Raw genomic sequence first — 15,423 nt, forward strand, 5'->3', positions numbered from 1 at the left:
ATTGGGTAGGTTGGTGAATAACCCTGAGGGGATTCCACATGGTGGGTGGGGCAGGGAGTTGCATGTATTTTGTGAAAGATTCTTGGGGGTTCTGATTTGCTCTGCCTGAGAGCAGTAGTGCCTAGTGGGTGGGTCAGAGAAGGCCTAGCCAGGCAGACGCCATAGACGGGATGAATCATGTCCTTTCTGTGTCCCTCCTCTAACCGGACATGGGCCCAGAGGCCTGCCTATCCTGTGTTTACCTGCGGTGCTGTCTTGGTGGCCTGGGCCAGGCCTTCCTGTGATCACAGCCTCAGTATGTTGTGCCAGGGAGAGGTGTTTGCACACCTGCCCACACCCAGCCCCAGTGCCTTCAGGTGCCTCCAAGAAGCTGCAAGAGAGAAAAGGAGGCCCCCTTCACCCAAGGGGACAGGGAGTCTTTTCAGCATCACTTGAAGCATGGAGATTCCTCTGACAGAACAAGGGAAGAAGGGCGCCTCTGGAGAGGGTTCCCCAGCTTCCTCCAACTGTCCTCTCAGTGCTTCAGGAGTTGGAACCTGAATGAAAGGGGCTCCCTGAGAGAAAGGCAGGAGGCTGTGTCTCAGGTCAGTCCCACACCTGGAACTGGTACCCTGAGGGGTGAGGGGTGAAGGCCCTAGTCCCAGGACTGTCCTCCCTTCCCAGGGCTTCTGAGCTTTACCTGCCCCTCCCCACAGGCACACCCTGCTCCCCGGGCACGTCCTTCCACTTTCCCCGCTGGGCTCCCAGGATGGGCCCATGATCTTCTCCCCTCCACCCTGCACCCCTTCCACGGACAGACCAGCTCCCTCCTGGCCTGGGACTAGGGTTCCTCCCCTGTTCCCCACCAGCTATCTCAGATGAGCCTGTGCCAGAAGCCCGCATCTCTAGGGGGCGACAGAGAGACTCCGGGCTAAGCAGCCACAGGGCCTTGTACTCCATGCATTTCCACCCTGACATTGCTGGGTGCCCTGGGACAGTCCCTTGCCCTCTCTGGGCCTCCATTTCTCCACTCGCTTTTTGGGGAGATGACTCCCGGTCAGACATACTGCTGTGGCTGAGCTTGCTGTAGAGAACCAAGGAGGAGGTAAGAGAAGTGAGTGGACAAGCTGCCAGGAAGGAGTGCTGGAGGCTAAGGGGCGGGATGAGGGGTGCACCAGCTGTGTGCCTAGGGTAAGGGTGCATGGCTCCGAACCCCTCCACCTCCAGGACAGCAGACCAGCAACTACAGACAGGCCAGGGGAGCGTGGTGGTGGAGCAGGGTGGTCAGGGACCTACTCCAGGCCCTGTACCTAAGAACAGAGAGCATTGCGTGCCTGGAGGGGCCCTGCGTGCCCTCCAATCGCCTCTCCCTCCGCCACTTCTGGGCTCTCTCAGCTCTGTCTGACTTCAGGACTAATAGATTTGGGATTTCTCTTTGTAAAGACGAATCTAAGCCCAGCATATGGGGCGGGGAGGACTGGAGTTGGGCTTAGGGGACGTGGTTGGCCCTGCCCAGGAGGGCCGGGAAGTCAAGGAGGCTGGAGAGGCCTGGGCCCGGCTCTGGCCTCTGCCAAACTGCACCGGTGAGGCCCAGAGGGGTTTATTTGGATTTTTTAATTATCATTTTTACTTTTTTTCTCCTCATGAAAAAGTTTTAATATACACAGTAAATTAAGCCCAGAAAAAGGGAGGGGGCACATTTCATCTTTAATCTATTTACTTCTGAATATTTAACATACAATTCTGGCACCAATCACCAAATTTAACTGGAAAATTACTCACTAATCTGTTTGCTTATTTGGAATAATTGGGTCGGCTGCCAGCGCGAGGATTTCCCCCCCTGTTTAATATCTCAGTTAGTAGTCCAATTTCAGCTTGGCGGCATAATTACTCTGACAGAGCTGTAGCCACGGGGCCTGGGAGTGGGGCTGCTTTTAAACCGTAAATTATGAAGGATTAGCATTTATGAATTTTAAATCAGGGCTGGGGTAGGAGACACTAAAGCTGCTTAACGCTGGGGAACAGCAGCCTCCACTCAGCAGCAGAAGCCGTAAACCCTTCCGCTCCCAGGACGTGGGAACCTGGGACACAGGGACGGTGACCCAGGAGACACAAAGGCCAGGGGGCAGGGGAGCTGAAACAGTGCTGGAGCCCGGGGGTTAGAGGGCCTGGGAGGGAGGACAGCAGGGGGCTTTGGCCTCCTCCCCTTGTCTGGCCGCAAGGCCCAGCCTCCCTCTGATTAGCAAGAGTTCAACTCCCATCGCCCCAGAGGCGGCGTGGAGCAAGGACCTAGGAGCTGAGGTCTGTCCCTGCAGCCCTTGCCTGCTCTCAGGCCAGCACCCTGGGCCGGAAGCATGTGAACGTGCTCAAGAATCCCCATGTGGCCCTGAGCCAGTCCGACCCAGAGCTCCCTGGCTCTCCGTGACTTCCTGTGCCAGTGAGCTGCAGAATGGCCCGCACCACTCCCCCAGGTCCGACACTCTTTGTTCTTGCCTTCCTTGCCTTCCTTCCCCCTCTTCCTCCATCCACATCCCAGTCCCCTCTCTCAAATGGGGTGGCCAAGGACCCAGCTTGGAAACCACATGGACCTGGGTTTGAAACCCAGGTATGCTCTTTGTGAGCTGTGTGACCACAGGCAAATTACTTAACCTTTCTGAGTATCTCCGCTAAATGAAGACAGCAATTCCTACCTCGTTAGGGCTGCCAGACTTTGGTCAGATACCATGGGTGAAGTGCCAGGCAAGGTGACTGGCACCTGGCAGGTGTATTGGGTCAGCTCCATGCTCTTTGGGGTCTCCCCAAACCTGAGTCCACGCCCTGCATTCACTGCCCATTCCCTGTGCCATATCCCTCATAGCACAGGGAAATCTCAGCCTCTGGCCATTCAGCCTGGCTTTATGGTGGGTGCCAGGGGTGGGTCTCAGGCTTCTGCTGGCCCAGGCACTGGTGGCCACTAGGGCAGCGACTCTGGAGCTGGGTTGGCTGTGTCCAAACTCTCACACTGTCATTCACTAGCCGAGTGATCTTGAACAAGTTATTTAGCCTCTCCATGCCTCAGTTTCCCAATCTGCAAAAATGGGAATAACAGCAATAGAATTTTATCATTGTGCTGTGAATAAGGTTTTGTGTGTTAATTAATGTAGCATGTTCAGAAACACACCTACGCACGGTGGGCGTTAGTGGTGGACATTATTTTTATCTGTCGTCCTTACAAGGAAGGGGACTGATGCCCTTTCTGTGGAATCTGCGTGTTGTAAGGCTGCAGATCAACTTTCCTGGGCTTGAGGGATTTCCAGGTTGCCCACAAAAATAGGAGGAAAAGAGGCAGGATCTGCGTGGGCAGAAGAAGGCCACCTAGAACCTCCCTGAGGACTATCTGGACTCCATCACTCTGATTGGGAGCAAGCCGTCCTGACAGTGATCAGACTTCTACTTGTCCCATCTGTGGGCCATGGGGCCTTCCTGTGACCTGCAGCTCTGGAAGGGCTCCTGAGGCACCTGAAGGGGCAGATCCCTGGGGACCAGGCCAGCCATGCAGGCAGCAGAGACGCGAGGAACAGGAGAGAGGGCACAGGGACACAGCAGCCCAGAGAGCCCCTCTGTGTGGGCCAGCCCTCCTTCCCAGGCCGGCCAAGATCCGTGTCCTCCACTGTCCCTAGATCTGAGCTAGACCAGAAGGGTGGGTGGCCAGGGAGGGGTGGGGGCCCCTCCAGGCATCCCGGGATGCGAGGCGAGCCCAGATGCCTCACTCTATGCCTCCAGAACTATGGCTCTGAGCCCACCTTCCCCACAGCCCTCAGCCAGACTCAATAGCACGGACTTTGGCCGTCATGTACATAGGTGACAAGCTGCATAATGGGAGTCCTCTGGCTCTTCACCTCCCCTTTCTGGACCTCATTTTGCACTTCTGAAAGACGAGCAGAAGGGTCTAGGGGCCTGTGATTCAAGTTCATGGCTTGTTATCTCAGCAAATGGACATAGCATGTCACTCACCTGTTCTCTGCAGAGGAGGTCCCACAGCCCGCTCACAGGTCCAGGCTGAGCACAGTTTGGCTTGTGACATGCTGGATGGACTGGCTGCGACACCATCCATGACCTCAGGCTTAATGACAGACCAAGCATTGTTGCAGCCCACCTGGGGCTCCACAGGCCGTCACACGTATTAATGCTCTTTTAAAAAATGGCCTGCATGATAATTTTGCTTCAGCAAATAAATCCTTAAGGATTCCCCCTTTTACCTCCATGTACCCCACACCATCACCTCCAGCCACCTGGCCTTTAAGGGCCAATATCTACTGGCCTAGAGAAGGGGAAGGGGGCTTCTGGAAGTCCAGACAGACATCAGGCTAGATTCCCAGGGGCCCCCCCAAGATTCCCGGCCGCTGGTCTGCAACCACGCTGGGATGCCTGATGGATGGGAAGTGCCCGGCTTGTCGAGTCCTTGCTGAGCTTTGTGATAACTCATTATATTTCTTTCTTTACAAATTGCCCCATTAGCACTCCCGAATTGAGCAGAATCATAAAGCCAGGAGCATCTCAGCCTGAGCTGAGCCTGGGCCATGAATTACCTGTTGGCTGGAAGGCCTGCATTTTGGGGAGGAAGCCGGGAGCTGCTGGCTTGGAGCAGGCCCTACATCCTGCAAGAGAAGTGGGTTTGTTTTCTTTAAACTCAAGAGAATAAAAGAGTTCTAACCAAGTCCCACTGGATTTAAATAGCAAGATCTGCCTCACTCTTCATTGGCTTTCAAGCTGGGGGCTCTGATCCCTGTTTGAGGGGTTAAACTCTAACCCCATTAAGCCATTTATGGAAAGCTGACCACCAGGGAGGGAGGCGGCCCCTCTTCCTGCAGCCTCCCTAAAGCCCGCAGCTTCTGAAATTGCTTGTCACTCTCAGTCAGAGGATTCTAAACAAGTAGGCGCTAATCCCCTCTGTTAAGGAGATACTTATTTTGTCTGAAAACTTCAAAGAGCCCATGACAGACACTCAAAATCAAATTAGCATTCCAATGAGGATTTAAAAAATAATAATTCTTACAGTTCTGCTGAGGAGAGAGGGGAAGTGACTGGCCAGGGGGCTGGGGGAGGAGGGGCAGCGCCTTTCATCTGCCCACCCTGAGGGGCTCTGGGGATCTGCCCCCACTGGCTGAGACGCTGACCTCCCTCCTCCACGAAGAGGCCAAGGCTGGACCTTAGCCTGAACCCTCCAGGGTAGACAGGAAGTGGCAGCTGCCCCCAGGGACCGCACAGAGGAGAAGCCCAAGGCTTAGGGAGAGGATATGGTGTCCCAGGCCATCAGTTTCTGAGCTGCTGCTGAAGCCAGCCATTTGGTCCAGGGACACCTCGGGGCTGCCCGCCTGAAGGCCACAATGATGTTCTCTGCTCACAGGACCTGCAGGAGTACAGAGAGGCTGCCAAGTGTCCTGGGGCAGCTCAGTGGGGCAGTAGGACGCGGAGCCCACAGCCTTGCCAACACACCTGCCCACATGGTGGCTGAAGCCATGCAGGATCCCAGCGCTCCCAGCAACCTCCCTTCTGGAACCCAGTGAGCCTCCTCTCACCTCCAGGCCTGACCTCTTGCTTTGCTGGGCCATTTTCCCCCAGCTCAGCCTCATGCTGTCCTGCCCCAGCAGTCCAGGAAGATTCTTTAGTCCTCTCGCACCTGACATTTGGGCATTTTCATCTCTCAAGAGACCTTTCTATTCCAGATTCCAAATTCCCAGGCCAAGGAGAGTCCTCATCTCCAGACAGGGCACCGCTCTCTCCCAGTCTCTGTAGCCTCTTCCTGTTTGAAGTCCCCCAGTGGCTCCCTTGGTTTCTGGGCCCAATCCCCCACTTGCTCTATTGGCTCCAGCTTCCCAGAAAGCAGGGGTGGGGTGGGGGTGGGGGGTAGGGGATGAGGGGGGCAATGACCTTTCCCCTCTTACTCACCTTCTCACCTTGTTTGGTGTGGCTCTCTGCAGGGAGGATCTCACACTTGAAGAGGGTTAGTGGGGGTCACAGGGTAGGTCATGGGAGTTCCCAGAAGCCCTCAATTCCTCTCCTCCCCTGCTGCACTACAGGCTGCTTTTCTGAGTCTCCCTCCTGAGCTCTGTCTTCATCCACCTAGTCCCCAGCAGCCCCTCCGCCCTGCTCCAGGGCTGATCCGGAACCACATTCTGCCCATTAGCTCACAGTCCCCCTCAGTATGTAGGCTTGCTCTGTGCCTGACACCACATGGGTACTGACACCCAGGGGCCAGATGCTGCTCTCAGGATGCTTCCAGCCAGATGAGAGGTCAAGCAGCAGGGCAGATCCATCAAAGTGTAAACGGTGTGAGCATTTGACAGGGAAGTCATAGAGTCCATCTGGAGACTTTCTGAGCAGCTAGGTGCCAGTGAGCTTCAGTAGGAAGTCTCCAGGGGATGGAAAGAACAGAGCCATCCAGAAGATAAAGCAGTGGGCAAGTGCAGGGAGGCCAGAGAAGCCTGGGAATGAGAGACTCTCAGTTCAACCAACTGGAGCACCCCTTTCCGATCCCTAGCCCAGGTCCCCAGGCCCTCAATGAAGAGAGGGAGAGCTAACTTCTTCTCAGCTGGTTCTCTGCATCGTGAAGACACACTGAGAAGTTGGCAGTCTAACTCCTGAAGGAAGGCTCTCCCCGAACCCAACCATGCTGGCACCATGATCTTGAACTTCCAGCCTCCAGAACTGTAAGAAATAAATTTCTAATTTCTATTGCTTATGAGCCACCTAGCCTATGACACTCTATGGTAGCAGCCCAAACTGACTGAGACAGACTTAATTGGGGTCAAATGCAAACCAAACTTCAGGATGAAGTCCCCTGAATCCAGCCGCTGGCTGTCCCACAGCCTTACTGGGTCCTGGGGGTGCAGGCAGGGGCTGGGCCTGGGATCATGTGCTGGGTCCACTGGTAACCTCCCCATGCATGGCCTTAATGGGGAGGTCAGGATGGCACTGAACTTGGGGCCCCTACTGGCTCTGCCCTCTCATCCTGTCAACCATGCAAGAAGTTCAAGTGAAGACAGCAGAGCGGCAGATATTTCTGGCACCTGACGTGTGCCAGGAGCCATGCTGTGCATGGCGGGGAAGGGCGGTCTTTACCTGGAGGAGCTCACTGTCAGGATGTGACAAGGACAGCACAGTGTGGCAAGGCCTATAAGAGAGGAGCATATGGCACTGGGGAGCCATGGAGGACAGGGATTCACGGGGAGAAGGGAGAGGTGATACTTGAGTTGGAGCAGAAATCTGCTCAGAGGCCTCTTTCTGCAGCTGGGACCCACCTAGCTTCTTAAAACCCCAGGACCCCAGCTATCCCTGAACGGTGAGCAGCTCAGTGGGGGGAGCCCACTAAGGAAGCACAAAGTGGGTGGCCCAGCCTTGCCCACAGCCCGTCGCCGTGGAGGCCGCTGCTGCGTCCTCCTCAGCAGAGCCCCAAGGAGCCTCGCCTCGGTTCCCCCATTCCTTTGGGCATTCCTGGACTTCCTGGGGATGAACTGAGTCTGCCTGTGGGCCACGCTTGGGCAGGAGAGGCAGCCTGAGCCCTGCCTGCCGGAAGCCGGGGAGCCACAGCCCGAGGTGGGAGCTGGCCTGCCTCCCAGGCCAAGGTTGAGTTAGTTGTAGCTCTTAGGGCCTGTGGGGCCTGCACTCTGCAGCCAGGGTTTATCTGCCTCTTGCCCCCACCTGGCCACTAAGCCCGATGCTGGTAATGAGCATCTCCTGCACCACCGTGGCTCAGAGGAGGCCTCCTGGCAGCCCAGCCTTGTTCTCATTGTCCTGCTCCAGCCCAAATGCACCAGGCCCAGGCCTCAATCATGATCAATGGGCCGAGGATGTGCTGACAAGGCACTTTCATCTTTTCTCAAGGCCGGTGTTTGAACTCCTCCGAGCAAGCGGCCTTCCCAACGGGCCTGTCTTCTAAGAAGGCGGCCAATCTCCTTTCCCTTGCTTCCTAAGCAGGCTGATCCTGAGAGTTATTGAGGCACAAAAAAGGAGACGTTCAAAGGCAAATCTAAATTACCGTCCTCTTCAAACTGGGGAAAAGTCTTATTAAGTCACCTGCGTGTGAATCCCGGCCTATTTCTGTCTGCAGACCTTTCTTCCTTTGTGCCACATAAATGGACACATCTTATTGATTTTCTTTCAACCTGGATCACCTCCATAGCTGTGAATATGGGCAGACAAATCCCACTTCTTCCTCGCCAGTGGGGCTGCGGAAGAATGGGGGGCGGCGTGTCTGGGAGCTGCTGCACCCTCCTCACCACCCACTGTGTGCCTTCCCACAGGGCTGGAGCCAGCCCTGTCCCGGGGGAGGGAAGGCACCGTGAGCCTGCGGGGAGGCTTTGGGCTGGGGAGCTGGCAGCCGGGGCCTTGCCTGCCCTTCCTGGGTAGTAGGACAACTCCAGGGACCCTAGAATTTGTCCATCTCTGCCCTCAGCCTGTTCTCCCATTTCCTGTGCCTCCTGCCGCTCATCTGCTGCGATTGTCCCACCCTCAAGCCTTGCCACGTTGGTCACCCCATTCCAGCCTCGACTCCTTGCTCAATAGGCCACATATGCTTCTGCCTCAGGGCCTTAGCAGTGCTGTTCTCACACCCAGAAAGCTCTTCCCCCAAGCACCCTCCTTCAGTCCTCCACTCCTTTAAGTGGCTGGCCCACTGAAAATGGCACACTGCACTCCCCACTGCCTAGCCTCCTCCTGCATTTTATTTTTCTGCATAGCCCATATTATAACTGACATATTGTACATTTTACTTGCGTGTGTGGCTATCTCCCCCCAACTAAAATCTAAACACCCCATCAGCAGGAACATTTGCAGGACAGGCCCAGGTGTGAAGGTGTTTCACCGCGTCCGATCCAGCTGGCCAGGACAGTGCCACAGAAATGCTCTGGGTCCCCAGCTGCCCTCTACAAGCCGCACCCAGAGGATGGATCCTCCTGTGGGGACCCCAGGGCTGCTGCCCACCTCCCTCATTATGTTTCTAGGCTGGGAAGTAGGTACAGCAATTACTAAACACCATGGTCTTGAATGTTCACATCTCCCTACCACCCCACCGCAAACTCATATGTGGAAATCCTAATTCCCAAGGTGCTGGTATTAGGAAATGGGGCCTTTGGGAAATGATTATAAAAGAGGCTGCAAAGAGCTCCCTGGCCCCTTCTAGCATGTGAGGGCATAGCAAGAAGTCAGCAGTCTAGAGCATGGAAGAGGGCCTTCCCAGGAACCTGACCATGCTGGCACCCCCATCCTGGCCTTCCAGCCTCCAGAATTGTGAGAAATAAATTTCTATGGATTATAAGCTCCTCAGTCTTTGGGTTTTGGTATACAGCCCTAGTGGTGTACAAACCACCCTGGATGGCTGACAGGAGCCCTGGAGCTAGGCCTGGCTCTCCCAGTGTGTGTCCCCAAGTGACTCTCCTTCCATCTCCTGACCTCAGTCTTCCCACATGCAACATGAAACCCAAGGACCCCACTGTAGGCCTGATAATCAGAGCCCCTGGCCCCTTCTGGGGGAAATCATAACCACCAGCTGGAGGTGCTGGGGTTGCAGGCAGGCAAGCCCAGCAGCTAGACTGATCTCATGTTAGTTCTCATCTTTGGGCTTCACTCAGCCAGGAGGGTGGTTTGAGAGCCTGGGATAGAGTGGAACCTTGGGGCCGGGCCCAGAAGAGACAGGTAAGAGGGTGGCAATGAGGGAAGCACCCCAAGTCATTACTTCATTCCCTCTGTTCTTGGGTCCAAAGTGAGCCACAGGCCAGGTGCCCAGCTATGAGGATCAGAAGGCCACCAAACCTGACCTCAGCCCCCAAGGAGACTACACTGATCAATTCTTCATGTTTGGGGTCAGGGTGAGGAGTTAGTGGCTAAGAGTCTCTGACTCAGGGTACATGACTCTGTCATCTCTGCTTCTCCCAGCTTAAATGTGCTGAGCAAAATCCTGGTCACTAGCTCAGCCTTGAGGCTGACCGTGACCTTGGCACCAGGCACAACCCAGACCTCTTGCCTCAGTGGACACGCTATTCTCAGGGCTGCCAGTCTTCTTGCTGGGCTGCATCTGTCTCCACCACGTTCATCTGCAGTCCATGCAGGTGGCATCTCCACCCACAGGGACCCCTCCAGCCTCCAAGAGGCCAGTTTCTCTCCCTTAGTCTATGAACTTACCCAGTGAGGCCAATCAGTGATTCTTGCCTTTCTGGTGTGCCTAGCCATGATGCCAGATACAGCTCCTCCCCATCCTCCCCCAGTACTTACCTTGAGTGAAGTGTGGCCCTCCTCTCTCTAGGGTGCTTGCAGTCACTTCCCAACTGGCCTCTCTGACCCTGACCCTAAACCTTAGGCTGCACTGGGCTGGGAGGATGGGTTCTAGCATATAGCTGCCAATGAGCTTTCTTTAAAAATCTGGTCCCGTATCTACCTCTTGGAAAGCTTGCTTTGCCCTTGGGCCCAGACTAGGGCACAAAATTTAAGAAGGCACTCACTCCGAGAGTTGTGTGAGTGCAGAGTCATTCTTAAAAAAGCAGTGCTTCTGTAAATCTTGTGCCAAACCTTGTGGAAATCTGGGGCCCTGCTGGACTTGTCCCAGTCCCAGCCCTGCATCACCCTTAAATCCAGATAAACTCCATATTCCTTCACTTGGCTCAAGGTACCACCACACCTCAGCCCCAGCCCTCTCCTGCCTTGTCTCCTACCCAATCCCCAGTGCCCCTGTGCCTCCCCCCAACAAAGCACTTGGGGTCATTATTTTCCACGCCCCCCCTACTTCTGGGTTTCTGTACCCCCTCTCCTCCTGGGCCTGTCTCCTCTTGGTCTTCCCTTGGCTGTCACTTTTTCCAGGTAAGCCTCCTTTGGCCAGCGTGGGCGAGGGGTCTCCTCTGCTCCCAGGGTCCCTGTGGGAGGAGGACACGGCACTAACCACATTGCACTACACCTGTCCATTTACCTGTCCCTCTCTCTCAATGGGCGGAGTCATCTTTGAGGGCCAGAGCCGTGTCTGTTTTTTTCTCCTCTCCCAGCTCGGGCCTGGCAAGCTCCCCAGAGGTGTTAGATGGATGAAAGAAGAACCCACAAGTGCGCAGGCTCATCAAAGAACGGGCTGTTAGCCCCAGCCCCGACGCAACGGCCCCACTGAGAAACCCCATGCATCTGCTTGCTGGGGAGCAGACAGACAGATGGAAGCCAGCGAGGCCTAGGAATTCTTTGGGGGAAAGAAGCTCATTTCCAAACGGTAGGCATATAGGCCGTGGGAAGACAAAAAAATTTCTCAAAATTAAACCAAAGGAGGGGTTTGGGGAGCGATGGGGCTCCGAGGGATTTATTAATGCACGCCTCCGAGTGATTCTTCCTCCTGCAATCCAGGCACTGGGTTAGCACTGACTTCCAAATTATATTTAATTGGACAATTATTCAAACTGAAAAACCTGCACGGAAAACGAAGGCGGTCCTTAATAAACACCTTGTCTCCTCAGCCCCAAACAGGCAAGTCGTTTACTGACCCAAGAGGCACAATTTTGTCTTTGGTAAATTTATTTTGAAGTAATTGCCGACTCCAGGAGTAACCATTTTTCAAAGGGAAACTTGGCTCTAGCCAGCAGAATAATAAATTGTTCCCTGACCCGTGTGAAGCCTAATCCCATTAGAAGGATGCGCGCTCGGAGGGTGGAGGGTGGAGGGTGGAGGGTGGAGGGCGGGGCGCGGCGCACCCGGAGGCCGGCCCTGCGCACCCGCGCCTCCCCTGCCGCCGCCCCGCAGCCTCCCGCGCGCCCCGGGGCCGCAGCACCGCGGAGCCCACGCTCTCCCCGGGGCGGCCCGCGGCACCCCCGCCCCCCCAGCCCTGCGCCCCCCCAGCCCTGCGCCCCGCCTGCCCGGCCCGCGGGGGCCCTGAGCGCAGCGCCGCGGCCCCTCCTACCCCCGGCCCCGTCGCCTCCCCCCATCCCCGCCGGGACAGCCCTCTGCACCCCCGCCCCCGGCCTGACCCCCCCGTCCCCGGCCTGACCCCCCCACCCCGCCGGGCTGGTGCGGAGCTGCGCCCCGGGCAGCGGCCGTCCCGGCAAAGGCGCACGCGCGCCGCCGCACCTTGTCAAGCAGCCCAGGGCCCTGGGGAACCTGCTTTAATGAATAGAAGTACGTTTATAAATAGCTTATCCATATGCAAATGAGCACCTCCGACAGCCTGGAAACTGGCTGGTCTCTGATCGCTTCCTTTAAGCAAACACACTTTATAAAACACAAAACAAAACTGGGGGCTTTTTTTCAGGACAGAAATGAAGGGACTTCCCGGGCTTTGCAAAGGGATCCTAGCTTTCCTGGAAGACAGGGGTCCGGGCTCCCAGGCGGAGTGTACCCCGGTGCCCTCCCGTCTCTCTCTGGCCTGCCGCTAACTCCCAGGGGGCTTGGTTTTTAATCACTGGTGAACCCAAGTGCCGGCTACCGTGCCTGCCCCGAGGTGGTGTCCGGTAGTGTGGTTCCTGGAGGACCCGTCCTCTGGGGAAGCCTCCTCAGTTGCTTCTTATGTACGATCTTTCTTCAGACCTTGAGTAAAGCTTACAGGACCTCAGTTGGAAAGACCCTCAACTGTGATCAATTATCCTCTTCCCTCTTTTTCCAGTTGGGGAGACAAGCACCGAGAGACCAGGCAGTGTGGCCCAACTACAAAGCAGGTCCCAGGCTGAAGCAGAGGTGGCACCTGGGTCTCCCCTGAGTCCAGGCTGTCTCCCAACGTCAGGGGGGGCTCCAGCTCCAGTCTGAGAGGCAACGCATTCAGAAGAGCCCTGGCCGTGAGCAGGTCCTCAGAGAGCACCTTTGGCTACACATCTCCATTTTATAAAGAAACTGAGGCTCCCAGAGACCCCATGTAATACTTACAGGGGGCTTTTCCCAGGCTCTTAGGCATTAATAAGCAGCCTAGGAGTTAGGGCCAGGCACCCCATCACCACCTTTGGTCCTCTTGGGAGCCACAGGGCTTGGGGCTGCTGTTTCTGGCAAGGCCTCATTGCCTTGGAGGCAGTGACGGTGAACCTCTGGGGCAGGGCAGTTGCCTCTGTGGGGTTCTAATTCCTCATTCACCTGCCCCCAACACATTGCAGGCAGTTTCTGGGCCTCCCAGGGGGGCCATTGCCACACCACTGCCATTGTCTCCCTGAAACCCTCCGCTTTGCTCCTATCCCTGGGCTCCCAGAGCAACTCTTCACAAGCCCACAGTCACCTCCCCACCCACTAACTTCCTTCTTGATTTCGTGACTGTGGCCTTGCCTTCTGCCTTAACGGGAGAAGAAATAATACCTCGTTGAGTAGTAACAATAACCTATAAGCTGGAAGAACTGGAGAAGGAAGGAGATGGAGAGGAATGTGTCCTGAGGGGCCAGGGGGAAGCAGAACATTTGGGGCTTGGGAGGGTGAGCCCCAAAGTCAGATTGGACTGTAACTGCTGCCCCTCTTTTAACCAACTATGTGGGGCCTGAAAGTCATACCACCTTCACAGACGGTTTCCTTGTCTGGAAAAATGGAACAACAGAGCCATTAAGTTGTATGATTATGAGACCTAACGCATTTGGATCACTGCTATAACTATTCTAAACACTTTACATCCACACACTCTTTGATCTGCACTGCAAACCTGCGAGATATGTATCATTTCCCCATTTTACAGATCAGGAAAATGAGACACAGAGGTTAAGATAGTTGCTCAAGAGATGCCTGGGTGGTTCTGCAGTTGGGCGACTGCCTTAGGCTTTGGTTGTGATCTGGGGATCTGGGATCGAGACCCGCATCGGGCTCCTGAGAAGCTCCTGCTTCTCCCTCTGCCTGTGTCTCTACCTCTCTCTCTGTCTCTCATGAATAAATAAATAAATCTTAAAAAACAAATACTTGCTAATACTTGCCACACAGCTAATAGGCATTCTTCCAATAGATATCACAGTCCTGGCATATGTGAGAACTCAATAAATATTGTCATTTCTGTTACTTAGACTCAATTTTCCCTGTGCTAGTCCAAAAAGCAGAATGAGGCCCACTGGGGGGAATCAAGGGGACAAGTTATGTGCCAGAGAGAGTGAATGGAGCAGGAATGTAGGGGCAAGGGCTACCTCCCATACTATTTTTTTAAAAGACTTATTTATTTTAGAGAACAAGTCGGGGGAAAGCCAGGAGCGGGGAGCAGGAGACAGAGAGAATCTCAAGCAGACTCCACGCTGAGCATGAGTCTGAGACTGTGACCTGAGCTGAAATCAAGAGTCGGATGCCTAACCGACTGAGCCACCCAGGCACCTCTGCCTGTGGTACTTCTGATGGAAACCTTAAGGCCCATCCCTATGCAACCATTTACATCCAAGATTTACATAAGAGCCAAGAAATATACTGGGAAAGGACTTGAATTTAGAACCATATACAATCCTTTAATATGGGTGCTAGGGCCCCATTGGACAACAGGCCCCAGGTGACAGCTCATCCAAAGGGTGATAATGGCTGAGATGGAGGGCGAACCCAGCCAGGTCAGAGTCCCTGCAGGAAAGTGGGGTATGGCCCTGCAACTGGAGGGGCTGGTCATCCTGGGAACACACGTTTGCAGGGAGGAAACCATCACAGATTGAGTCACTTTTACATGCATACTCTGAAGCCACCAAGCTGTGGGACCTCTAACTGGGCATGGCATGGAGGAGAGGCAGCCCCTCACTTTGAAAGGGGGACCCTGAAGACATGGGCTTCATGTGCTATGTGACTGACAGTAGAGGCAGCAGCAAACGCCTTGTACAATGAGCTTCCAGGTGGTGGCGAAGGCAATAGCAGTGAAAGCTTGGCCAGGATTCTGGCTCAGTTGGCTGCCCCTGTGAGCATGAATCATAGAAGCTACTTCTGGTAATCACCCAAAACACTCGGGGAAAGAAGGCCTACAGAGACCTGAGCTGGGGTTGGAACCCTGGAGGGTCAGTTGTTTTGCTAATGCCTGAGACACACAGGTCACATAAGGATGGACTTGCTAACTTCAGAGGGTCTAACAACAAACCAAGCAGGCTAGAGTGGGAATGAGCTCCCCATCCCTGTGAGGATGCAAGTCTCTAAATCCCTGCCTGCCAGGGATATTGCAGAAAGTCTGTGTCCTATCCTGAGAGGGGTGCGATGAGCCTTCCTGATTCATCTTTCTTTTTCTTCTTTGCTGCCTCCTCTCTTTTCCCCTTCCTGCTCAGATACGCCCAATTTCCACCTAATGCTCTTCTGTCCCAAGGTTCATTGCTCACACATCGTTGGGCACATGTAGGTCCTTGGAGCACAAAAAGATGATGGTAAAGATGAGCTAACACTTACATAGGGATGGCGTGTGCCACAACTTTGCAGATTAACCAGGTATTGCTATCCCCATTTTACAGCTGGCAAAGCTGAGGCCCAGCAAGGCTATTTTGCTCGGCATCACATTATCGGGAAATGGTGGTATCAGGCGGCTTACCCCAGGTCCAC

General features: G+C 54.9%; 2 long non-coding RNA genes across 2 annotated transcripts; one reads left to right on the forward strand and one right to left on the reverse strand.

Moving 5' to 3' along the window:
* Positions 1–342: 342 nt before the first annotated feature.
* On the reverse strand, positions 343–10,863 carry LOC119879059. Its single transcript, XR_005387313.1, has 4 exons — positions 10,801–10,863; positions 4,548–4,616; positions 3,973–4,081; positions 343–370 (listed from the first exon to the last, which is right to left on the reverse strand). It is a non-coding gene; the product is annotated as an uncharacterized LOC119879059 (long non-coding RNA).
* Positions 5,232–13,529, forward strand: LOC119879058. The gene is made up of 4 exons (XR_005387312.1): positions 5,232–5,521; positions 6,500–6,668; positions 10,989–11,200; positions 12,581–13,529. It is a non-coding gene; the product is annotated as an uncharacterized LOC119879058 (long non-coding RNA).
* The last annotated feature ends 1,894 nt before the right edge of the window (positions 13,530–15,423 follow it).

The sequence above is a fragment of the Canis lupus genome, unplaced genomic scaffold (genome assembly GCF_011100685.1).
Source record: "Canis lupus familiaris isolate Mischka breed German Shepherd unplaced genomic scaffold, alternate assembly UU_Cfam_GSD_1.0 chrUn_S2246H2446, whole genome shotgun sequence".
In the NCBI taxonomy this organism is placed as follows: domain Eukaryota; kingdom Metazoa; phylum Chordata; class Mammalia; order Carnivora; family Canidae; genus Canis; species Canis lupus.